This window comes from Rhipicephalus microplus, chromosome X (genome assembly GCF_043290135.1).
Source record: "Rhipicephalus microplus isolate Deutch F79 chromosome X, USDA_Rmic, whole genome shotgun sequence".
NCBI lineage: Eukaryota > Metazoa > Arthropoda > Arachnida > Ixodida > Ixodidae > Rhipicephalus > Rhipicephalus microplus.
The window spans coordinates 334604889-334631695 of record NC_134710.1 but is presented as its reverse complement, the minus strand read 5'-3'; the positions used below and the strand labels follow the sequence as shown (position 1 = coordinate 334631695).

General features: G+C 42.5%; 1 long non-coding RNA gene across 1 annotated transcript; it reads right to left on the bottom strand.

Annotated features, from left to right (window-relative positions):
- LOC119162349 (uncharacterized) lies at positions 1–25273 on the bottom strand. Its single transcript, XR_005108562.2, has 3 exons — positions 25214–25273; positions 19646–19734; positions 1–8118 (listed from the first exon to the last, which is right to left on the bottom strand). It is a non-coding gene; the product is annotated as an uncharacterized LOC119162349 (long non-coding RNA).
- Between the last annotated feature and the right edge of the window lie 1534 nt (positions 25274–26807).

Sequence of the window (26807 nt, the reverse complement as noted above, 5' to 3'; positions counted from 1 at the left end):
TTAATGGCTCATAACTATAAATGTTTATTGGCAGAAAAGGTCTCTCCAAAAAGAGCTATACTTTAGGCAATTTTTATGGCACAAAACAAAAGCTATGCAACCTACTATAAAACTGTTTACATATTTGAAATCAGCATAAAAACTAATGGTAAACAACAAAACTTTTAACAGCCTTAGGCTACAGACTGAACTGATTTTTACTTGGAATCACATCTCCCTTTAAATGCTGCATGCATGATTTGAGCACAGTAGACTCCCATTAAGACAAACTCTGTAGATGCATTCTTGCTTAAGACGAACAACACGGGAGTCTTTGTTTAGTTTCCCATAGACTCAATGAAAAAAAAATCTGATTAAGAAGAACCGCATAAAAAGCTTCTTCTATTAAGACAATCGAACTATCACAGCGACCAACAACGACAGAGATTCTGTGCAACGAATATTATAATCTTGCTGGGGGCCCTCAGGTGAACAAGAGAAAGCAAAATGAAAAAGCAAAAAAAACCTTCCTGGTACAAAGACTCAAAGCAAACTGAAAGCGAATTGCGACGTGGAGGTAGAAAGTGAGATAAGTGGAAAAGAAAGGTCAGCGGATAAAGCTAGTACCTCCCTCACCAGTAGGTAGAGAAAGCTTTACCAGCAAAGAAAGCAACAAAAAGTGCTTGTCCTTTCGTATTCCTGCACCAGTAGGTGGAGAAAGGGAGCGCTTTACCAGCAAAGAAAGCAACAAAAAGTGCTTGTCCTTTCGTATTCTCCTTGTGTTCTTCAGCTCCCAACCAACAGGAGTACAATGGAGAACAGGAGAGCACGAAAGCTTGGCTAGACGGGAAAATGCAAGGGACAGGGTAGAAAAAAATCCAAATGAAAGGGGAAATGGGGAGGAAAATTGTCTGTACATTATGATCACATGAAACAAAAACCACATTTGTGGCACTAGCACTCGCATCAGAGGAGTCATATGCATTGTCATTGCCCCACAATGGCGCCTGAGCAAATATTGTGGTGAGATTGCATTGTTTTGCATAGGCCCTGTGTGTCGTATCTGTTCGCAGAGGAATGCAGCAAACTGTGATGAACCATTTTCATAATAAAAATGTACGGCAAAGAAAGGTTTGTGATTGTGAGTAGCGTAAACAGAAATCTCCAGCTGCAGGTCGTTCAGGAAAAATTACTGCAGGCTAATAATAAGAAAATATCCAAACCTCAAAAAAAGCTTCCAGACTTTCGTAAGCAACTTGGCGTATATTGGCTTTGTAAAAGTAGTGGTTTGCCATCGAAGCGTATCTAGAGTGATAGCAAAGCCATTAAAACAGCATCTCAGGTAAACAGCCAGAATAAATTTTTCATTTTTTGAAGGAAAATTGTGCTTGTCCCTCCCTTTTTATTTTTTCTAATTGTCAAAATAGGGTTATGCTTTGGTTTTCTAGTTAAAATGTGGTAGCAATTTATTTATGAGCATATTTATTAAGAACTGGCAAAATCGAGTACTCATTACATTAGTCTAAATACTCTACTTGAAAGCATAGTTTTTGTCAAGCTGAGCCAGATAAACGCTTTTTCTTGTTTTTTTCCTCCCCATTAAAAGTATATTTCATTCAGCGTTTTCAAGCAACATATTCGGGGTACTTGGTATGTTAAGATTTGGTCTTTCGGGGCACTTCTGATAAGATGAACTCCAGATAAGACGAACAAATTATCATGGTTCATTCGAGTTAGCTTAAATTGTTTCTCGTTTCCCAAAGGGAGTCTACTTCACATCAGATTGGCATGGCAAAATGTTGATCCCCATTTATGGGACACTGTAGCTTTACGCTAAAGCCATGCCAACACTTCTCAGATCAAGTGAACTTGGCAATGTGCTGCATACTACTGAGATATTCAATCACTAACTTTGGTGTTCGCTGCGATGGCCTATCTACAATTATTTTGAAAGGAAAAAATGGTGGTCATTTAGATTTCCATTGTAGGACATGCGGTTGCACCCTCCGGTTTGAGAATGCGTCAGTCATGGCTAAGGTGCGTGAAAAGACTGAAAGGGAGATTATCGAAGCGTACTTTATCAGGCAATATAATGACAAGTGCATAAGCATGCCTTCAATTTCACTTTCGGACAGGGAAACGGTCTTCCTACATGGTCATGTGTAATGTTCTGGCTAATGTCTTGTATTGTGTTCTCTTCCATTTCTCTTCTTTTGTTTTGTTCATCAGTGTTCTTGTTTTATTTCCCATGTGACGCTACGCAATGTTTTGTAAAGTTTTATGTTGTTATAGTTTTTTACTCTCTCGGCGTACTGCTTTTTCGGGTTGCTCAATTGGGGCTGTTTGGAGTGAATATAAAATTGTTATTTTATTGTTTTATTCGGTGCTAAGCGCTATTTTTAGTGTTTTTTAAACAAAAGTCTCTAGAGTACGTTTTCATTTTTTCATGCCTTTGTTGATGCTTGGTGCAATAAATAATAAAAGATAAATTTTAAAAAGATGAGCGCATACCTTGGGAATGCGCAGTTTAGATTGTGATGGGTATCACTTTTGTATTTTGCCATTTTATCACTTTTGTCATTGTGGTGGCAGTCAATTTTGATTTGATTTGTTTTGGGTCGGCTTTGTTTGCGGCATCTTTGGTTTTGTGCGCATCGTGGAAGCGCAGCGTACCATGCGTATATATTGGCTTCAAGAAACGACAATAAACAGTTGGTAGTCTGCGCTCTTTCCTGTCTCCCTTGTTTTCCTTCAAGTTTGTGCAGCAATTCAATTTTTAAAAGATCTAGAGATACTCAAGCCATCGCGTGCAGTATCAAGCAGCATGCTCCTTCGGAATTCCCCGCTTCCTGCTCTACTTGTCCTCCTCCTCCTCCATGAACTCTTAGCTGAAGTATCAAGTTGCACCTGGCCCTCCGGTTCGCAACACGCTCCTGCGCCTCTGAACATTCTCACTGTGCATTCCTACCTCCATGTTGCCACACCTATTTCTCTACCCCAATGCTTATTAAACTCAGTTAATCACCATTACAAAAGCCTGCGGTGTTTTATCGGCCACTTGAATAAGTCATAAAACATGGTGTCAGAAATTAACCAGTTCTAACCTCAGCGCATTTGTCATAAAAAAGATTTCTGCAACACCAAAATTCGACTCCAGGGTCAACACTGCAGAACAATGGCGAGCCTGCAAGTTGTACCTCAAGGCAACTAACCCAGCCAGAGCACCATCTTACTGGTAAGTAGCACTTTTTTCTACCGTCGGAGGCTCTTCACTGCTTGATATATACAACACTTCTGATTTCGGGGAATCAAATACAGAAAGACCAAATCTAAAATTCTAAAAATCTAAAAAATCGTCGTGCATTGCTCGAAGTACGTGTTGTCACAGACTTGTAGGCACAACTAGAAGTAGGAGAGGGCCTACGCCGGAATAATTCTTTTTGTAAAGAACGCCATCCTTTACGACGAAACGCCGTTGACCGTTCGTTCCGAAAATAAAGAAAGAAGCGAGACTGTTGTCATTGCTTTGCTCTGCTCGAAAAGTTGTTAGGTCAGGAAACGAAGTATCCACTACAGCCAAATATTCATCAAAGTTGTCAGCGTCACACTCGGTTGTCGGAAAGGGAAGTCGTCAAAGGCAATCGGCGTCAGCATGACGACGACCGCTCTTGTAACAGACTTCAAAGTTGTGTTCTCGCAATCGTAATGCCCAACGATCAAGACGACCAGATGGGTCCCGTAGTCCAGTGAGCCAACATAATGAATGGTGGTCCGTGACAATCGAGAATCAGCGTCCATAGATATAAGGGCGAAACTTGTGCACGGCGAATATGACCGCGAGACATTCCTGCTCTTTGACAGTATAGTTTCGCTCCGGTTTACTTAAACAGCAACTGGCATAGGCAATGACGTGTTCAGCAGCTGCATGGCGTTGGACCAAGACGGCGCCGATACCTACACCAATGGCGTCGGTATGAACTTTTGTGGCAGCAGGGAAGTCATAGTGGCAAAGTACAGGCCCTGACGTAAAAACAAACTTGAGTTGCGAAAAAGACGACTCGCATTCCGCTGACCACCGAAAAGGTGCGTTCTTGTTGAGTAGAGACGTCAAAGGGTAAGCGAGGTCGGCGAACCTGGGCACGAAGCGACGGAAGTACGAGCATAGGCCCAAAAAGCTTCGCAACTCTCGTATTAATTGACAGAGGTTGTTTGAAGCTACTGACTGCAGCGACTTCCTGGGGGTCGGGTCGAACGCCATGCTTGTCCACCAGCTAGGTGACCGAGAACGAGAGTCTCACGGCTGAAAAGTGACACTTCTTAGAGTTCAGGGTGAGCTTAGCTCTCTCAAGGCAGGTGAGAACAATGTCTAGACGATGGTTGTGTTCATCAAATGTACGGCGAAAAAATATAATGTCATCCAGGTGGCAAAGACAAACTTCCCACTTTAGTCCACGTAACACAGAGTCCATGAAGCGCTCAAACGTGGCTGGAGCGTTGCATAGGCCAAACGGCATTACATTGAATTTAAATAGACCATCTGGGGTTATGAAGACCGTTTTCTCTTTGTCATTCGGGTGCATGGGGATTTGCCAATAACCAGATCTCAAATCAACGGAGGAGAAGTACGATGTCGAATGTAAACAATCAATGACATCATCAATCCTGGGAAGTGGGTAGACATCCTTTTTAGTAACAGAGTTGAGCCATCTGTAATCCACGCAGAATCGCCATGTACCATCCTTCTTTCGGACAAGAATCACAGGGGCAACCCAAGGACTACACGACTCTTGGATGACCCTTTTTTTTAACATCTCTTCTATCTGTTGAGCAATGACCTTGCGTTCCGCAGATGAGACACGGTATGGTTTCTGCCAGATAGGTGAGCGGATCCTGTGTCAATCCCATGGCGAGTACGCAACTCGGGTACATTTATTTTCTCTTCATTCTGTGCAAAGTCAAATATAGTAGCGTGCTTTGCAAGGACTTCGACCAAAGCTTTACGTTTTTCTGATGATAGCGACTTGTTTACCATACTCAGAAAGTTGGCTTCTGTATGGTACGTTGCACGAATAGGGTCTACACTCTCGTCGCTTAAAGATGCAATAAAACTGGTCGCATTTTGTTCGAAGAGGGCGAGTCGCATTCCACAGGGTAGTATGACAGGTTTATTTGAATAGTTCGACACCCATAAGGCCGATCGCCTATCACTGATCAACAGAACACAATGTGGAACGAGCACATTTTTCTTGGTGCAATTGAGAGGAATGGGCTCCACAAGAACATCACACTTTCCGGCGTCGGAGGCAGAGGCGTCAACGCGTACGGTCTTCATCGAGTTGGGCGGCAAGACAACATCCTCAATGACGGTGATAGATCCTTGACAGCGCCTAGGATCGTCAGTAAATGCGGATAGCATAATCTCGCCAGCATCGCAATCTACAGTAGCCCCGCACTCTCGTAGAAAATCGATCCCCAAAATGATGTCATGAGTGGAGCTGGTCAGGACACAGCGAATTCAGCCTCGAAGACCTTGTCACCCAGAGTGACACTAACAACACACACACCGATTGGGCATAATGTCTCCCCGCTCACTGCACGAAATGATGCAAAACTGTCCCAGCGAAACATCACTTTATGTCCTAGCCGCAATTTGAAGTTAAGACTCATCACTGAAACAGCTGCTCCAGTATCTATCAAAGCCATCGTAGGAAGTCAATCAATAAGCACAGGGACCCTATTTTGCGTCATAAAAACGGGTGGAGGCATAGGCGGATGTAGTGAAAAATGTTCGGCGACCTCACCTCCATTGGCCGCACCACCTAGTTTCCCGGAGGCGGGGAGGTGACGCGTTTACCAGGAGATGGGGAACGAAACTGGCGTGTTGTGGGGGGCATCAAGCTTCGCACGAAGGAAGGCGAGTCGTTGCGTAAATTCCAGTGAAAATTGCATCCTACATGTGTATCACTGTGGGTCGTTTGCTGGAAGCCGTCCCCAGCGTACGCGTCCCGCATTGAGCGCATACCACCGCGCCAGCAGTTTTGTCAAGAAGACGCTGATGATCCCTCGTAGTAGCACTGCTGGGGGCGACACCTTTGACCACAGAATCGAGCCACATGTCCACGAAAACCGCAGTTATAGCACACAGGGGCCTCATGCACGTCGCCAAACCTTCCACGAGGCGCCATGTGCCCATGATTGTCCCACGAAGACACCATTGTAGGTGGGAGGCATTCTGGAAACCACGGCAATGATGTAAGTTGTCGGTTGGGGGCTCTGGTGCTCTTGATTGGGGCACGTCATATAGTGTGGCATCAATGGCAGCACACATTGCGTCGTATGGCGGGGAGGTGTTGATAGCAGGTGCCTTCGGCGGGTTGACAGCAATCACGTCGTCCAAGTTCTTCGCGTATGATTTGCCTGATCATTGAGGCAAGATCACAGGAGGATGTTGGAGGGACGTCAACACTTGCAACGGTGGTGACGTTGGCAAGTCTACCAAATTTGGGAGTGATGCACCTAGTCTTCAGGATCTCAAACGTGCGGCAGTGTTGTATTACATCCGCTACAGATGCCAAGGTGTCCTTGCCGATGAGGAAATCGTAGACATCCTCAGCAACCCCTTTGAGGAGATGCCCTACCTTGTCATTTTCTTTCATGCGTGGGTCTACAGGCTTGCACAATTTCAGAATCTCTTCAATGTACGTTGTGCATGTTTCACCGGGGACTTAAGCACGCTGCATCAAAGTTTTCTCAGCACGCTTCTTCTTCATCAATGGGTCCCCGAAGCAGCTCGCTATTTCTTTCTCAAACGCTTCCCAGGTCGGTGTTCTTTCTTCGTGGTTTTCAAACCACACCAACGCCGTCCCTTGAAGAAACAATCCGACGTTGGACAACCGGGAGGCCGCATTCCAACAATTGTATTTACTCACACGGTTGAAGTGTTTCAGCCACTCGTCGACGTCTTCTCCGACCCACCCAGAGAAGCTGCGTAGTACTATGTGTTGGGGCCACGCAGAGCCAGACGAAGAGTGCGTGGTGTCGCCATCAGCTATTGGATCCATATAGAGCGGTGGTAGACCAGCCAGTCGGCGACTTCAGCGTAGTTCTTGAGGTAGCGCTTCCGTGATTGTTCGACTGGGATCGCTCTGCTGTACCCCGCACCTTCCACCAATCTTGTTACGCTGAGATGCCTTTATTTACAGGAAATGATGAATGCGAGAGTCCAGGGATCTGTCCGATCACCGCTCATGCCAACCTCGTTCTCCTCTTCTTCCACCCGTCCCCTCAGTATCGTAGCAATATATATATATATATATCCATCCCTGTACTACATGCTGGAGAAAAATGACTGCAAGGACTTAACGTGAAGATGGGCTTTCCACACGATGAAGAAATTCCTGAAATGCATTTGATCCTCGAGGAACTTCCCCCTCAGCAATGAAATTTACTTGGCTAATGCTACACAAAACTAAATTTTTTGATGGAGTACCCTTGTACCAAACATCTTCATGCATTCTTCTCTAGCGTATTCACACAGAAAGAAAAAAATGTTTGCAACCAATCAACATGAAAGGAGACCTAATCATTACTGCTGCTACATGTGAATTACATGTGAAACGACTCAATCAAGGCCATCAACTGCTTTTGAAATGAGCAACATCAACAGTTACACTGCTTGTGCATAGGACCCGACAACCACCATCTTCAACATGCTGTGCATGCCCACATAACGTTATACACTTGACCAAACAACTCACTCCAGCGATGGTGCATGCCAGTGTGTTTTATGTATCAAAGGTGGAACTTAAACATGAGAAGATGAAACTGATGTTGTCCTATAAAGAACGTAAAGAGTTCCTGATAGCAGTAGAAAGATAGAAAAGCTATTCATATAACATTTTTCTATACATATTGAGCATTTTGACAACAGCCGAGATAATATTATTTCTATACAGACTCTCGAAACTATGTAAGCTATAAATCATAATCAAAAGTAGCCCGATAGCACGGTGGCAGGTGCCATTCTTGACAGTGTATTCCAAACAATGATCTTTGATGTATCTGTAATAATTAGCAATAGCAGGCTCTGTCTTCTCTGGCTTTGACAACAAAGGAGGAACATAGAGGAGCATAGGGTCCCTGCACAAAAAACAAAAACAGTGTTTACGAAGCGAAGACACCTTCAAAGCCATGCATTGGCTCATGTACAGGGGCACTACAAGGATATGTGAACTCCGAGGTGCGGGACACGAGAACCCTGACATGCACTGGAGTAAGTCAACATAATTTATATATCAAACGAAGGGTACAGTACTCGCAAATTAAAACACAATATTTTGGTCCAATAATGTGCATACTTTTGTTTCTCTCATCTACAGTTCATGTCATTACCTGCCAGATTTGCAGCGACGTTCCCCGGTTATCATGCGCAACTGCTCAAGGCACTCATTATATGAAAAAAAAAAACTTTCACATTTAAATTTGGGACTATAGCGCATGTTGCTGGAATACAGCACAATGCTACTCAAAAGTTTTATGCTTTAGTATTGTTATTTATGCTCAGTGCCACTGTTAATTTTCTTTGATACAAATTACAAAACTTGAACAAATGCTTGATACTTTCTAGCTCTAAGAGGAGGTCTTGATGGAAGCGGACTGAATACAATTTCTTCATTCAATACTTGCATCTAAGTACATTCTTTGTTATGCTTTTCCAGATTCCATAAAACGCTGCAAGTTTTTTTTTTTTCATAACTTTTCACCGAACAACACTTTTATATTACAGAATTCCCCCCTAAAAGTGAAAAAGATGGATGCACAAAAGTGCACTCTACAACATGAGTGCAGGAGACATCATCCAACTGAACCAACTGATCGCAGAAGGTGGGAGAAATCAGTGATGTCAATATTGAAAAAAGCTGGATGGCAATCTTTCCTCCTGTCAGACAGTCTGCATCCACCTGTCGCAGGGGTCTAGTAGTTACGGTATTTTACTGCTCAATCGCGGAAGCGAATTCCATGGCAGCCACATTTCAGTGAAAGTGAGTGCATTTAGACTTAGGTGCATGTTAAAAACCGCAGGTGGTCGTGATTTTTGGGGCTCTTCACTGCGACATCTCTCATAGGATCATGATTTTTTTAAATGTAAAACCCTTAGAATTATTAATTACTGTTTTGCATTTCATTACACTGCAAAGGGTTTATATGACGAAAAACTGAATATTCAAGCATTAAACTTTTATACATTACCAAAAAAAACACAGCCATTGCTAACTACAGTAACTTCTCTCAAAGAGAAATCGGCTATAGTGACTGATTACTGCCATGAGAAGTAATTCACTGCATGTAGATTACTTTCATTGCAAGCTTTAATAACATTTTACTAAAGCTGTGGGTAGAATGAGCTGGCCTAGTTATCTGACTCTGCCCTGAGGGCCCTTCGTACAATGATTTTCACCAACTAATGCTTTCGAAATTTTTTAATACTAATAAAAAATTTGCGGTTCCGAGCCTCAAAAAAGTAATATAATTATGAAAGACGCCATAGTGGAGGGCTCCGGAACTTTTGGCCATCTGGTGTACTTTAACATGCATGAACATTGCTCAGTACGCGGTTCAATTTTTTTACAATCTTTTTATTATTATTATATCTTATTATTATTATTATTATTATTATTATTATTATTATTATTATTATTATTATTATTATTATTATTATTATTATTATTATTTTAGCAAGATCAGCATCTACAATGAAAGCTTGAAATGCATGCCCTGTAGGGAATGGTGATGTGATGCACCAGATCACCGTTCGCCATTATCTGTGTGGAAGACAAACATGAAGGATTTTTCCCTCCATGAATAGGGACTGATGTTTACAGTTCTGGAACCAATGGCAAATGACTCAGCACATTTGCCATCGTAGTGAGTCCAGCATCCCCAACAAATGCATCACTAACAACCTTTAAAATGGCAATTTGCAGTATATTACTAACAAAGTCCGGTTTTCAGTGCTCATTCTTCTTGGTGCATCGATCAATCTTGAAAGGCACAAACATTCTCATGCACTTTGATTCTTTCCTTTTCAGTTCTCAAGCTGTATGTACTTACTTGTGGGATAAGATGTGCCTGAAATGCTTTTCCCATTTTTGCTGACGATCAGGATAAAACATTATCAAACTCTTTGCATGATAACATTAGCAAACCAGCTTGCATAAAGATAGCTACAGACAATTCAAGGGACCTTAAGATGTTTTTTTTTCTGTTTGTGTGACCGGTTAGTTGCTTAAAGTAGCAACAGGCAACAAAAAAGCACTGCAGTTCAAAAGACAGAGATGATGAAAAGGCACACGCAGAGGTACTGGTGGGTCCGTATTTAACTTTGTCTCCTAAATTATGCTGCTCTTTTAACAATCATGCACAGTGTCGTCCACTCTTATGGTGAACATGGCTTCGTGTGGCTTCTCTCTCCAGAGCACCAGTGCAGCTGGCACAGCTGTGCATTGAAGCTTAGTGACGTGCATGCGCACGCGGACACAAGGGAGATACTCTGCATCATCTACAAAATCATTGAAGTGCGCTGCTCAGTAGTAGCCAGGTGCCGGTCTTGCTGCAGTACATTAAGACCAGCAAGCTCGTGTGTGCCTGCACTGCTTCAAGTCGATGCAAAGCCATGGTGAATGCACTGGCACTCCACAGAGCGTTGCCACGCTGAGCGGTGTTCAGCCTAAGAGCCACTGTACAACAAAGCAGTCTACCAATACTTCCTAAGCGAATTCTCAACTTACTAAGCGATTGGGATCCCAGGATAATTAATCAAGGCTAAGCTCCACGTCCCCCAGCTGTTTGCCAGCACACAGCTGAGCTTGTTTTGCGGAAATCCCAGCCACTATCTTTCGTGGGAATCCCAGTCACTGCCTGCACGCACTTTCTTCTCTGGTAAGCTGAGAATCTGGAAAGAACCCCAAGTTTGCTAGCAGGCTAACATTCTCTAATGACGACCACTCACGAGCGTAAATACAGGAACCATGACTGCAGACTTCCAGCATAAGTGGTGGGTGCCAAGATGCCGATCCCACATTAATCAGAAACAGCCCGATCCTTAGTGTACTATTGCGCTGCAGTCACTTGCTTAACTCCACTCACTATTTGCCTCGCACAGGCACATAATGCCACACCATCACACAATCTTTTGCTATATTTGCAGCCTAGAACCTAACAGGGGAAATTAACGGTGCTAGAGAAAAGAAACTACAAGATAAACACTGGTTGAACAGCTCATGCCAACATATAGAAAGTAGCAGCACAGACAGGCACTGCTTAATGTACGCCGCAGGCTCCAAAGTGTAGTATTGAACTGTGAATGTGCACTCTATCTGTCATTGTCTCTTTCTTTAAACAAGAAGAATGATCAAGTGTTTCAACTATTACAAACAACCTTATTTCACAATGTGATAGTAAAAATTTGCTTTATAGCATCCACAAGACTGCCCATCACATGTAGAGACATCTGTGACTTGGCGTACTCATCTAACATTCTATGTGCAGGAGTGACTGATAACTCAGTTGACAGCGTCACTGCAATCTGTACTAGTGTGCCTATTTGAAGCCTTATAATAAATTAAACATGTTATGCAGGGTGCCTAAATCGGTCGGCTAGTGACCCTAAGGACCTATAGTACCGGTCCAATTCATTTTTACTAGACTGACAAAACCGTTTCAGGGTAAACAGAATTTCACACAAATAAAATAAACACATTGCAGAATTTAACCCCATATTTTTCACATGGTAAAAAATATCCAAATACCATACTTAGAAATGGTATGAAGCATTGTTCACTGAAATATGACCATTAGTTTATGAGGAAAATAATGAGATATATGAGTTCCATTGACCCATGATGGGCTCTTTAACAAGTGGGACAACATCTGTCCCATTTCCTCCCCATGAGGGCATTATGCGGCAATACTTTCGCCAAAATTTTCACACAAGAAGGTTGGAAGTAAGTGATGAAAAAGGACACTTCATAAACTGTGCAAGAAAACTCTGGGCTCAACTCATTTCCGGCTTTGGTACACCATGGGAACCGGCGCCCATTGTGATGTGCCAGCGGCTTTGTGTAGCCTATTCATACATCAAGCATTTTAGCTCCTTTCTGTTTCTTCTCCGGGTGTCGATAAAGACAAGCACCTCAGTTATGCCTGAATTCACGCCCATGAATAAAATTATGGCAATGAATCAAGGCAAGCCATATCAATGTGGTGTCATCGAATGGACTGAATTCTGAAAATGCAGTTACATACACCAACCATGTCTCAGGTATCCACTTGTGTCATAGGTCATGTATATTCATGATAGCCTTAACTTCCTGACAGTCTAAAGCATCAATCTCAGCATTCTTTTTTTTTTTGCTCTTAATTTCAGGAACAATGTCCTAACCACAACTTGGTTTTCTTGCAATGTAGTCATAAAAAAAAAAAGAAATTTCAGGGCATTCTTTGTCATAAAACATTTCTTGCGACATAACAGCACCCGTAAAAGTTGAAAAATACATTTGGGGGGCAGAGGGGGGTCTGTTTCTTAGTTGGGCTTAATAAGAAACTGCTTCATTTTTGTTCGAGCATTCTACGACACGATTATTGGCCAATTTACTACAGTAATTCCAAAACAAAACCCATAGATTCATCCTACTACTACTTTTCTCAAAATTCAGAAAAGGGGAGAAATACTACAAATCCACAACTGTATAGATATGTGGCACAAAACGGAATAACTTTTAAAATTTTCTACAGTGCAAAGTGAATTTCAACTCAGTGTGTCATCGCCACCACGTACTGTAAACATAAATATTTTTTTTTCTCGGTTTCCTAAATGTTTTTTACCCATGAAAGAAATGAAAGAAAATTTAGCGCTGATTTCAATGTGCAGTGGAAGGGGAAGCTCTTACTGAAAAAGGAAAATTAGGACATATTCGTCCCATTATCCCTCAAAGAGTTAAATATGTCTTCACAGTAACCACATATTAGCAATTTAAAAAAAATAATGTGTCTCCTGACGCTGGGTGACCGAGCCAATACAGCTAATTTAATCGAGCAGCAATGATGGCAGCAGGGCAATTGCACCATCGTTCAGCAGAGTCATTCGACTTTGTTGTATGTTGCCCATAGGGGGTATGCATTGAGCCTTGAACCGCAAGAGGGCTCAGTGCATACCCTCTATAGGACCTCCAAATGGCACAGTCATCAATGTGCCATTTTAAAAGTCCGTTCGTACGCATAATTTGGCTGTGCATGCTTCTGCTTGCGAATAGTGTTTCGAAGGTCTCTAGACATCCAAGGTGCCATACGGATTTCGGACACAGCATGTGCAGCAAGTTTTTTGTGTGTGCGGTGAGCACACGAACCTCCAAAATGATGAACTCGACACTAGCAATCCTCACGGGTGTCAAGCGCATACCCCCTGTATGTACAGATATTCGGTGCACGTTTTTGTTCATGGCTTTGTCACACAGACCTCCTCAGCAGCAGCTTTCACTGTACCTCACATGGTGTTGGAAAAAGTTGAACGAGGAAAAAGACGACGAACTGTTATGCCTTGGATTCTTGCCCTGTATCAGCAACCCACCGAGTTGGGCTGCGACTTATTGTAAATAAAACTATTTTCTACGCATAGGGAGGCTCGATTTTTTTCAAGTCGTCTCTAAATCTGGAAATGGCAAACCACATCAATGGCCCAAAGGTAATCCCCTTCACGCTTACAGATTGAACGCATCGACTTACAGCTGCTCAACACACAGAAGCACCATGGAAGCTCTCAACATAAAGCGTAAATCTGAGAGAGCTTAGTTATCAATGAGGCAAAAGCAACGCTCACTTAAAACAGTGTTACAGAAGAGGAGCTTTGTATTCTCCATGAACACCTACACCAGTTTCACGCCGATTTTATCTCTGATATTATCGCCCACCTGTAAGCCATAAAAGTAGAGGCAGAGTTTGACTGCGTTGTCGATTGTGATGATCGAGTCAGAACCACGTCAGTTAAACTCAAGCATTGGATATGGCAGTTTAGAGAGTCTCAGAACCATGCACTATTGGCAACACCAACTGAACCTGTGCAACGCGCGCCCCAGCCCGCTATCTAACTTCCGCAAATCGACCTCATAAACTTCGATGGCCAACGGTGATCAAGAACGCCTTTTTGGGAGCAGTTTAGTAAACTGATTCACTACAAATAAGGGCTCACCAATGTAGACCGGTCCACCTACCTACGTTCAATTCTGACCAGTGACATGGCATTGGCTATCGCAGGACTTCCAGCAACTTCAAGCTGCTACTATGAAGCCTTGCACATTTCAAAACAGTGCTTAGCCAAAACCGATGTCATCATTCAAGCTCTTATTTAGCGACTCATTGAAATGTGACCCATGCAGTCCTCCAACAATATCAGAGCACTTCAACACCTTTACGACATGGTTCAATCTCAGACACGCACCCTAAAGACTCTCGAAGCATCAGATGCCAATTACTCCACAATGTTCTACCCCATCCTGCTGAAATTACTTCCTCATGAATTGATCCTCAACTTCAACAAGACCATCACACACGCCAGCAGGGACAGCACAACCAGCACCGGAAGGCAAGCACTAAGTCTTAACTGCACTTTATTCAAATAGATCTAGAAACTCAACAGCAAACATTCCTGCACGTTTCTGTAAGAAAGAGCAAGTTGAAGGGCCACATTGATGATTTTTGCAATAGTGCGACATTCTCTACACACCATCAAAATCCGACCATGCAGTGTTTAATTTTATCCAAAAAACCAGCTCTTCAGAAGAACAGCAGCTTTTTTTTTTGTCACTCAATAACCCATAATAACGAGCAGTGCGACTTTCAAATGCCACTAGAAAAAAAAAATGCCTACTACGTGCCAGTCGCTGCCGTCACATTCCTCCATCACATGCCAAAATATTACAGGAGAAAGGTCAAATGCAAAAAATGTAATTGACCCCATGTGGATACAACGTGCAACTTGCAGATGATGACATTGACTACCAATTCTCAGACGTTACCAAAGCTGGTAAAACTCGAAATAGTTGGAAGTGCCACTTACAGATGGCATGTATACCTACAAACAGCTGTTCGTAGGGCAGCTGGCCACGAAAGCAATGTTCGAGTTCAATTTTATTTGATGGAGTCAGTCACTGCAGTTTTGTGATGAAGCAACTGGCAGAAAAATTGCATTGTCGATCACTCGGTCATGAAAGTCTTCAAGAGGGGTATTTTGAAGGACAACATGACGAGAAGGCCTTCCCACATGAGTTTGTCACGTTGCATTCAGTTCATGGTTGCAAGTCACTGCAGATAAAAGCTCTCCTTACAACGAATATCAGTCACCAATCAATTCCACAATTGACTGAAGACTTCATCGACAAGCTCAGACACCATGGACTTTAGTTCGCCAACATCAATCAAGCTGAGAACTTAAACACAGTTGACATCTTGATCAGCAGTGACTATTACTGTTCATTTGTGACTGGAACAATTGAGAATTTACAACATAGACTGAAAGCCATTGAAACCTTCTTAGGTTAGACACTACATAGACCAGCAAACTCTTGCACTACAGCCATGCACTGCAACGAGTTCATCGTACTGAAAGCAGAAGTGACCGACCGTAAGACAACAACAAATAATTATGCAGACTTGGAAGTCGTGAAAATGAAGTGCAAAGGACGTAAAAACACTCACAATCAAGACCCTAAAAACTCGTCCCAACAGCGGTCACAAGCCAATGAGATATCATGTGCCACTGTGATGTTACACAATGGCGCTTCCAAAGATCCAAGTGTTCTTGGAAGGAAGTCTATGCAACATGTACAGTTACATCTCGGAACAGTGGAAAGTGTGCCAAAAGCATTGAAACTGGCTCGGCACACTGACACCGGCGTATTGTCGTCTAGCCGGGGAAATTCAAAGGAAATACTACAGCAATAGACCAATAAAAAATGCTTAATCCACAGATGACCTGTCGCCCAGATGCCACCTTCAGCATGTTGAATTCTTTCACTGTGAACATGAAGTATGGAAAGTCGACCGCTTCTGACCATATAACGAGAGGAGTGTCCGGCCGTAAATTGACGGCAGGTTCCATCTGGTGGACAGGACTCCAATCGCTTACTTATGAAATGAAGGCACAGCCACTGGACCACATGCTGAACACTACCAATAGCTATGGCAACATACTTCTAAGATGAAACAAAAATTTATTTCGCAGAATATTAAATGCATAACAAATAAATGCCGGCACATCATGCATTCATTCCTTGGAACAGTGATACAAAGATGCTCTTTGGGAGCTGAAAACAACTCAAAGACCCAAACCAGCACCCTCATATATGAAAGCGTGAAGAAGAGACCTCGTTATTGAACACAGGTTAAGTGAGCTACGGCAACTATAGAACATTGTACGAATGGGGGAGCTGCAGAGATTACTGGGCATGAATACAGTTAAATGGGCCTTTCAAAATCTGTCCCCACTGAAATAGAACTTTTTGCAAACTTCTGCGCACAGGCCAGATTATTGAAAAAAGATCAGTGAGGAAGAACACAGTGAACTGTTCTTCCTTGGATTCACATGCTGCAACAGCAACCCACAAAGTCGCACTGCAGTTAATTGTAAATAAACCTTTTTTCTAAGCATCGGAAGGCTTGACTTCTTTCACATGGGAATTACGAAACACTTTAAAATAGCACACTGGACATCATCTACTGCCGCCGAGCTTATCGGCGTCCGACAAGCGGCCTGCTACATTTAACAATAGAGTCCAGTGAAATCGACATTATTTTCTGACACAAGTCCGTAATTCAACTAATCAGCAGTTACATGATGCAAGGAACTGCATATAGTTCTCTGTTGTGCAACACAATGAATATGTTAAATAAGGCATCTCAATCCGGACAAACTGTTGCGTTACAATGGATTCCCAGTCACTGGGACATAGCTGAGAATGAACAAGTTGACGCAGAAGCAAAAATTGCGCGCAATAGCAACAAAATTGCATCAATTCCTTTTTCTCAGCATGAAATCAACGCATTGCTGTCTAAGGCTATGAAAACATCTACGACTATGGAATGAGCCTGATTATCACTTGCTTTTTATCTTCCGTACTGACTGAGGAGAGATAGGAAACGCTACTACATAGACTGCGGCTGGGCGTCGTATATACACAACAATACCCATGCAAAATTGGACAGTAGCAAGACCCTAACTGTAGTGCGTGTCACATGTCAGAAACTACCTATTAATCACATCCTATCCATGTGCCCTCCATATGCAGCCAAAAGATAGTCAATAGAGTACCTCATAAATCATCTAGATTGCTCACCCTTTTCCAAGGAAAAGCTCTCGGGTGCTTGGGAACATTTAGATTATGCCAAACGCCCATTATAAATTCTTGTTCACATTTCTCAGTGATACCGGTTTAGATGCTCGTCTTTAGAGCACGTGCTAATGTAGCTAATGTATGTATGCCCTACCCCACATGAGACAGCGTGTTCAGTGACCCAATGTGCTATACCCATAGTCATCTTTTAGCATGCCTTCCTCTTGATCTTTTTTTTTTCTCCTTTTTGTCCTTACCCCCGTGAAGAGTAGCAGGCTAGAAACACGGTTTCCAGACTGACCTCTATTCCTTCGTCCCATTAAAAATCTTTTGCAGAGTGCAGAATTACGAAAAGACGGCAAATGAGAAGTGTATACAAGTGTCGTCAGATTGCCATAAGCAAGTCGATGTGTTATGGGTATGAGTCGACAAGTTCTTTACAGTACCTCAATACAGGTGCACTAATAAAGTTGGAGAATATCACATCAAAAGGCAGTGAAGCAAAGGTCACAATGATGTCATACTTGAATGCTGAAACTCCTAATGCTATTCTAGTATGATGATAACAAAGCCCAGGCTATTTCAACATCATCATAATCGGCCTGACTACGTCCACTGCAGAACAAAGGCCCCTCCCATCTTCCGCAAGTCAACTCGGTCCTGTGCTTGCTGCTGCCATTTTATACCCACAAACTTCTTGATCTCATCTGCCCACCTAACCTTCTTTCTCCCCCTAACCCACTTGCTTTTCTGAGAATCCAGTTAGTTACCCTTAATGACCAGCGGTTATCCTGTCTACGTGCTAGATGCCCGACCCATGTCCATTTCCTCTTCTTGATTTCAAATATGATATCCTTAACCTCGGTTTGTTCCCTGATCCACTCTGCCCTCTTTTTGTCTCTTAAGGTTACACCTACCATTTTCCTTTCCATTGCTTGTTGTGTCGTCCTCAATTTAAGCTGAACCCTCTTTGTAAGTCTGCAGGTCCCTGCTCCGTAGCTAAGTACCGGCAAGATACAGCTGTTATATACCTTCCTCTTGAGGGATAGCCACAATCTACCTGTCAATAATTGAGAGCTAGTGCTTGCCAAATGTGCTCCACCCCCTTCTTATTCTTCTAGTTACTTCAATCTTGTGGTTCGGCTCCACGGTTATTACCTGTCCTATGTAGACATAGTCTTTTACAACTTCTAAAGCACTATTACCTATCTCGGAGTGCTGTTCTACTCGAGGTTGTTGTACATTACTTTCATTTTCTGCAGATTATTTTAAGACCTACCTTTCTGCTCTCCTTGTCTAGCTCCGTAATCATGAGTTGCAATTCGTCCCCCGAGTTGCTCAGCAACGCAATGCCATCGGCGAAGTGCAAATTATTAAGGTACTCTCCATTAACTCTTATCCCTAACTCTTCCCACTCTAGGCCTCTGAAAACCTCCTGTAAGCATGCGGTAAATAGCACTGGGGAGATTGTATCCCCCTGCCTTACGCTCTTCTTGATTGGTATTCTGTTGCTTTCTTTATGAAGCACTGTGGTAGCAGTTCATTCCCTGTAGATTTTTTCCAAAATTTTTATATATGCTTCGTTTACACCCCGCTTCCACAGTGTCTCCATGACTTCTGATATTTCTACTGAATCAAATGCTTTCTCGTAATCTATGAAGGCTATGTACAGTGGTTGGCTGTATTCTGAGCATTTCTCCATTACCTGATTGATAGTATGAATGTGATCGATTGTTGAGTAGCCTGTTCGAAATCCTGCTTGTCCATTTAATTCATTAAATTCTAATGTTGCCGTAATTCTGTTAGCAAATACCTTTGTAATTAGCTTCCCATGCAAGGTTGCCTGAGTAGTAACCTTACATGACTTCACTTGGCGTTTCAAGCACTCTCGGTATAATTTCAAGAAATTATTATATAATAATAATTGTCGAGGTTTTACATCCCGAATCCACAACAAGATTTTGAGAGATGTTGTGGAAGAAGGCTCTGAAAATTTTGACCACTTGGGGTTTTTGAACAGGCACCTAAATATGCGCATACAGACCTATAGCCCATTGCATCCACTGAAATGCAGCCACCACAGCCGGGATTATATCTTGCAACCTTTGAGTCAGCATACAGGCACTAACACCACAGAATTTCAGACAGTTTTATGACTTTCGTGGAAATCATTACAAATGTAACACTTCGGTGAAACTGGTACTGATAGTACTGCCGCACCATCCCTTCTTGCACATTTCTCCATAGCACAGACAGTAGCATGGAATGTTTCAGAGGGAGCTCACCAAGGGATGATATGTCGAATAAACACTTGCAGATCGGACACAAAGCACGTCAGCCACGTCTTTTTAGTTCTCTGTGTGCCTCACAGTTTCTGTGGTGGAAAAATAGAAAATAGAAGTCACTACATCATGAGATGTCTGCACCAAGACAAAAAGACAGGTGTCTACCTCCTAACTTTCCTCCTAAACCTACTCTCTGCACTAGTAAAACTTCACAGCTCAGGTCTAATCAGAAGCCATTTCCAGATGCAGCCACAGACATTTTCAAGGCTATCATTTGCATTAGTGTTTCTGGCCCCGGATATGCTATGGATATGCTATGTACAGAAATAATACATCAAATGTGATACCTATTTACCATTATTAAATATGTTTACAAATAATTCTATGTTTTAAATAATCAATAAATTTCATCCAACTTGATTTCATATATGAATCTTCTTGTGAATACTGAATATTCCTAACATTTGCATTGTCAGCTGTGTGAGATCAAACAGAAAATTGGACAAAACCAGAAAATTTTCACATCAATGCTGAAAGTACAAAAACTTAACTAGAGTTTATGTTACTAAGGAAGTGAAATACCTTGGCTATACCCCAATCATCCCCACTGAACAAACAGTGCTGAGTATGCTAACTACATGCTTGTTAGCAAGCTTCTGTAATGACGAAAGCTTCCTTACAATAATATGCTAGGATATGAAGTATTTTAATGGCAAAAATGTTTATTTGCTACGAATCTAGAACAAAGTACCCAGGTTGGCTTTTGACAGTATCTGATTCATACTTTATTTAATTAACCTAAAAAATTATACAGGTACGACCCTAGCCATCCAAACTCTGAGATGATAAATTTAATTTCAGCTATCTTTATTAATGGGCTGCAGTATGCACCGAGCCTGCATTGGTGTTCCAGTTTTTTTACTGCTTCAGCAATTTTTTGGAGCAGGTGTGAAGCAGAAATTCTGTGCAGTGCTTACATAAAGATGAAGAAGGGTAGTGGAGTGTAGGCTGGACGAGTCTGGACTGAGTTTTGGGTGGGTTCAAATAAAGCAGAGGTCATCAGTGAGCTTCGTCGGGAGGACGGCAGCTCGTCCCTTCCTTAACATTTCGGTGCCACGAAACCCGGGAGAAAGAGCCTTTATATGTGTGACAGAGCCGACTTTTACAACTTCTCCACCGCATCTGCAGCCTGCAGGACCTTTGTTGAATGAAGCTCATGTGCGAGGTTTAACCCTACCCGTGACACAGTTTGTGGAGCGTGACATGTAGACGATGCCCGGAGCTTCATCATATGATGCTTTGTGACGAATAGCACGGCGACGTTTACTTCGCCTCGTGGCGTGGCCGGCCAATAATTTTCTACGTTTTCCAATGCTGGACCGGATCATTTAAGCCCTAATCGAAAGGCTAGTCACGTACGAAAGACCATCAGGAAAGTTATCGCAAGCATCAAAAGTCTCCTGCATCTGGAGCACCCACAAATCACTGTTTCAGAATACTGACCACGTTTTGACAGACCAGTTCGAACTTCTCAAAGGAACTGATAAAAAGATAGAAGACACAGCTGACATCGATAACATAGAAGCAGAAATGGAGAAAGATGATGTTTATTTGCATAATATTATTCTAGCAAAGTCAAAGCTGAATATAAAATTGAAGATTGAATAAAGGGTCGGAAGAATCGCTTGAAGGCCATAAGAGAAAGGATTAGAACAGAAGTGCAAACGGGAGTACTCTTTATGCCTGTGGTGCAACCATCTAGCCAATGCTTTATCAATAGCGATACCACAACACAGAAGGTAAACGGCTCACCTCACAATAGAGAGAGGAACGTATAGGAATCACACAAACTAACGATTCCACTACAGAGAATACAATATGAAATACTGCCAATGAAGAAGAATCCGAACTTCTAGACACCTATTTGATCCCTTCAGAGCTCTCGTCAATGTCCGATACCCATCTAGTTAACGACAAGAGAGCGTCAACAATTCGTGTGTGTGTGGACGAAGAGACTACTACGATCAAATGGTGGGATACCTTTGGAGCTTCGAATACTTTGCACCAGATACCAAGGGTGAGTACTCACCAAAGTTGATAATGTCCATTGTGAGGCAGTCCTCAATTGCATGCTTACATGTTACCGGATGAGTAAAATCACAGCCACAGCAACAAGCAGAAAGAAATAGAAAAAAAATGGAAAGATTGTGAGGACACTGAATCCTACTGTCTGTATAGCTCACAGACATAACAAAGCTGCAGACACCAACGAAGAGAAAAAAGTGGACCGCGCAGGCTGCATCACTGCAGATGCCAAATGCAAAGACAGTATCACAGTAGGGAATGATGCAGCACAAACCAAGAAGGTGAAAGAAAGCAGGCGCTCACAAGGTAAATGCAGCCAAAATGAGAAAGCCAAGTAAAAGGTTCTCTAGAAAAGGCTGCCTGAGATCTTTGTGCAAGAGCCTTCATTGCGAATTTTCATCCACAGGAAGATTTCTCAGAGTGAGCAAGCTCAGCAAGGTCAACACGTTCAAAGCCATGAGTGTGGCCCAAGCTTAAGAAGCATTGATGAAAAATAAAGTCCAATGAGATGCCCGGATGACCCCACAATGAGCGACTTGGAACTCGTACAGACATTTGGAATCCCTGTGGGTTAGTGTTCCTCAGCATCAAGCGCCACTGTGGCGGCACAGAGGATGTTGTTAAACTTCGTTGTTAAACGATAAAGCCTGTTCAAGAACTTTAGGAAGAGCTTAGTCAATTTGTAAGGGTAGAGGATGTGTGAAATTGTGTGCAGCGCTGATATGAAGATGAAGCACAGTGGGGTCGAGGCTGGGTGAGTTTGGACCGAGCTTTGCGTGTCTTCGAATAAAGAAGTCATCGGTGGGCTTCATCATAGGGATGGCGGCTCGTCTCTCCCTTAATAGCCCCATCATATTCAATAATTATCAAGTTATGCATTAGGCACACAAATAATCGTAGACTATGCACACCATGCACAGCAGAAAGTGTATGCGTTCAAGTAATAAATGGCTGCCTTGAACACATATTTTGACACTGCACAAAAGAGTTGTCTTTGAGACAGCATGCGAAGGCTTTGAGTGTATTCTTCAGAATCTCACCAAGTCCTAGTTGATGCCATGTGGTGAGCGTTGCAGACAGTTATTCTCTTTCGAACAAATGTCTAAATGTTTTTGTTTTTGCAGTTTTCCAAAACTAGAAAGAATTTTGTTGTAACTTTTCATTTACTATTAGAGCTCATTCCACTAGCCATAGCTATATCTTATGTGATTCTTAAAATAGAAAAGAAGATAAAAGTGAGCCCTGTAACTGTCTGCATCACAGTGCAACACCTCAACAGTAGCTCACGAGAGATGGCAGTGAGGAGGGATTAAAAGGATAGGATTAAAGGTATTGAGATAGAGAGGGGGAAGGAGAGAGCGTGGCGCAGGGACAGGGACACCAGAAGCAAGGAGAACATAGGAAGATAGGAAAGATGGACACAGTTGCAGGAGACCGAGGACGGGGCACCACTCAGTGAGAGCTCTTGTCGGCGGCAGGAGATGGCGTAGGGTGAGCCAGTTGGCCAGAGCTGAGCTGTCGTCGGAGGTCGCAGGGGCACAACCGGTCGGTACGAAATCTAGAGAGCGAGTTTTCGTAGCTATATGTATTGGCACGTATATATGGCACACAGTAGATTACTTCTATTTATGATTACATATTCGTTTACAAAAGTTACTTCGAAACCTCAATAAAATATGATGCAGTCGTAAGGCTGCGCCAGTCTATTATGTCGCAGTTATAAAAGCTTTCTGCACTTAGTTTTTATGCAATCAAAAGTCAACCTGCTCGAGGCAGACGCTCAACTTTACACGTAAATGTAGCTGAGTAGGTAGTTCTCGAAACAAGAGTGCACAACTCCCAAGTAGACAGGAAATGCCAGACTACAAGTCCCACCACTGGAAACTCACTGAAAAATTAGTTCAGTGGGCCTTATTTTTTTCTTATTTTTTTCATCTTTTAATGCTGCACTAACATGCATAATAATAATACCTGAGGTTTTACATCGCAAAATCAAAATATGATTATGAGAGCCGCCGTAGTGGAGGGCTCCTGAAATTTTGACCACCTGGTTCTCTTTGATGTGCACAGGCCTCTACCATATTTCCTCCATTGAAATACAACTTCCACTGTCACGATCGAACACATGACCATTGAGTCAGCAGCCTAGTATCATAACACCTGCTCCACCCGGTGGACACACACACACACACACACTGTACTGCACCGCAGTCAACATCACGTATCACGGCTGAGTTCATACAAGAAACTACTAGAAACGATTGACAATTTGTATCTATCTAGAAAACAAAATCATTCCTCGATTGCTCTTTCAACTACCCCATCCTGACTGATGTGTTTTTTTTTCTAAGTGGGCTATAGATGCCATAACAAAAAAACATTTTTATTATGAACACGTAGAGACTACTTAAAATTACAGCTCCTTATTGCCCAGTTTGCGATCTCCCTTCTCCTTTGCATTTACCCCTCGCTATTATGTGTTCTCTTGAAACACATTCGACAAAGATGTAGGCGCTTCTCTGCAATCCCACTACCTTTGTTACCCCCCTGCCCCTTCCGGCAACAGGTCTGGGCAACAATCCTTCCTCTTCTTTTCTTCGGTAAAGGGATGTGCATTCCACATAGCAGCTTCAATAGGCCCATCAGTTAACGTTCACAACTGGCGTGCAATCAGATATTTAAACCCTTGAGTTGAGGAAGAACATAAGAGTTGTTTTTGAAACTGCAGGCGAAGGCTTCAAGTGTAGCTTTCAAAGCCTCACCAAGTCCAAGTTGTCACCATGTGGTGAGTGTTGACAAGTGACAGTCATAACATGAAGGAAGTGCAAACAGTCACTCCTTCTTTTAACCTTCCTTGCTACATATATATATATGTATTATATAAAATTGATTCTAAATTGAACTCGTTACCATGTTAAACCTCAGCCTCAAGAAGCCTCGCATAGGGCTTCTGGGGACCGTCTTCCTCATCTGTTTATTCTTTCATAATTTCTTTCTGTCTTTCTTAACTTTGATATTTTAACTTCAAATTGTCCGTCCTGTCGAGGCTTTGCTGATTTCGAGTGGTAGGACTCCTAATGTGATGTTTAAGATTGACTTGCAAGCTGCACCCCCCTGTTTCACGAACTAATCCTCTACGTTTATGTGGTTGTAATGAACATTCATCTCTGGCGGGTTTAGTTTGGAATCATTAAAAACTAATCTTGCAATGTTTTTATAACTGCAACATAACAGAGTGGTACAGCCTTAGGACTGCATTGCATTTCGTTGGGGTTTTGGAGTAGTAATTAGAACTCTAAACGACTATATAATCATAAATAGAGGTCATTCACTAGGTGCCAGATATGCGTGCTAATAGTTACAGCTACAGCTAGTCGAACGAGCTGTCAAAGTAGATAAGAAGTCACAAGAAAATTCTTTTCAGTCCTGCGAAATGGCGAAAGATAAAAACACTTGAAAATTTGTTCGAAATCCAACACTCACCACATGGTGACAACTTGGGCTTGGTGAGGCTTTGAAATCTACACTTGAAGTCTTCGCCTGAAGATTAAAAAAAAACTCATGTTTTTCCTCAGCTCAAGGGTTTAAACATCTGGCTAAGCAGGCGTGATAGCATAAGAAAAAAAAGTACGTCACCCGCACCTTGTGACCTTGAGCACTTTTTTTCATCATATACGTGGCTTTTTCAGTGTGATCGCTCGTGCACGCATGAACAAGTTGTGGCCTCCCGCAGCGATCCCCGTAACAACCAAGCACGCCATGTTCAAATCAGGCAATGGCTGATAAAAGCCTTCTACGAGTGACTTTTGAGCTTCCTCCGTCATTTTTAGAGACAAGAGAAAGCAATTTTCAGCTGACATTGATAATTTCAGGCCGCGTGCAGCGATATAATATTTGGCTCGCGTGTTCTCGGAAGCCTCTATCGATAGGCCGCGTTTTTCTATCATGCTCAAAAAGTGTTGCAGGGCCCCCTTCAGGTTAGACCTATTATTTTCCTTTACATCACTCGATCCCTCGTCCCCAATTTAAGCTGACCCCTTTTTGTAAGCCTTCAGGCTTTTGCTCCGTAGGTAAGTACTGAGAAGATGCAGCTGTTATATACCTTCCTCTTGGGTGTTAGCATTAGGTTACCATTCATGATTTGAGAATGCCTGCCGAATGTGATCCACCCAATCCTTATTCTCCTAGTTATTTCATTCTCATGGTATGGCTTCGCGGTAACTACTTGTCCCTAAGTAGAGATATTCCTTTGTAAATTCTAGCGTCTCTACACCTATTGCAAAGCACTGTTTTCTGCTGAGACAGTTGCACATTACTTTAGATTTATGCATATTAATTTTCAGACCTACTCTTCTGTTTTGTGTGTCCAGTTCGGTAATCATGAGCTGTAGTTCGTCACCCGAATCACTCCTAAAACAAGTTTTATCAGAGAGTCGCGGGTTACTAAGACACTCTCCATCAACTCTTATCTCTAACTCTTCCCAATATAGTGTCCTGAAAACCTCCTCTAAAGATGCAGTGAATAGCATTGGAGAGATCCAGTCTCCCTGCCTTACACCCTTCGTTATTGATATTCAATCGCTTTCCTTATAGAGAGCTATAGTGGCTGTGGATCCACTGTAAATTTCGTCCTGTATGCTGATGTAGGTTTCATCGATGCTCTGATTCCATAGTGCCTGCATCGCTGCTGATGTCTCGACTGAGTCACACACCTTTTTGTACTCTATCAAGGCTTTGCACAGGGGTTGGTTGTATTCCCTGCATTCCTTGTATCACCTCATTGATAGTATGAATATAGTCTATTGTGGAGTAGCCTGTATGAAATTCTAGGTGGTCTTTTGTATGAGTGAATTCTAATGTCACCATAATTCTATTATTAGCTACTATCATATTTTTAAATAGTTTGTAGAGAACAGACAGTAAACTGATCGGCCTGTATTTTTTTCCAAGTCTTGGGTGGCTGGCTAGCACCTCCCAAAAGAGACTCCTTTTTTTTTTACGCCTAGCTCTCAGACTTCAGCAGCTTCTGAATACCTAACCGCGGCGGCAGTCAGACATGAAAAGAACAGGCTGTTAC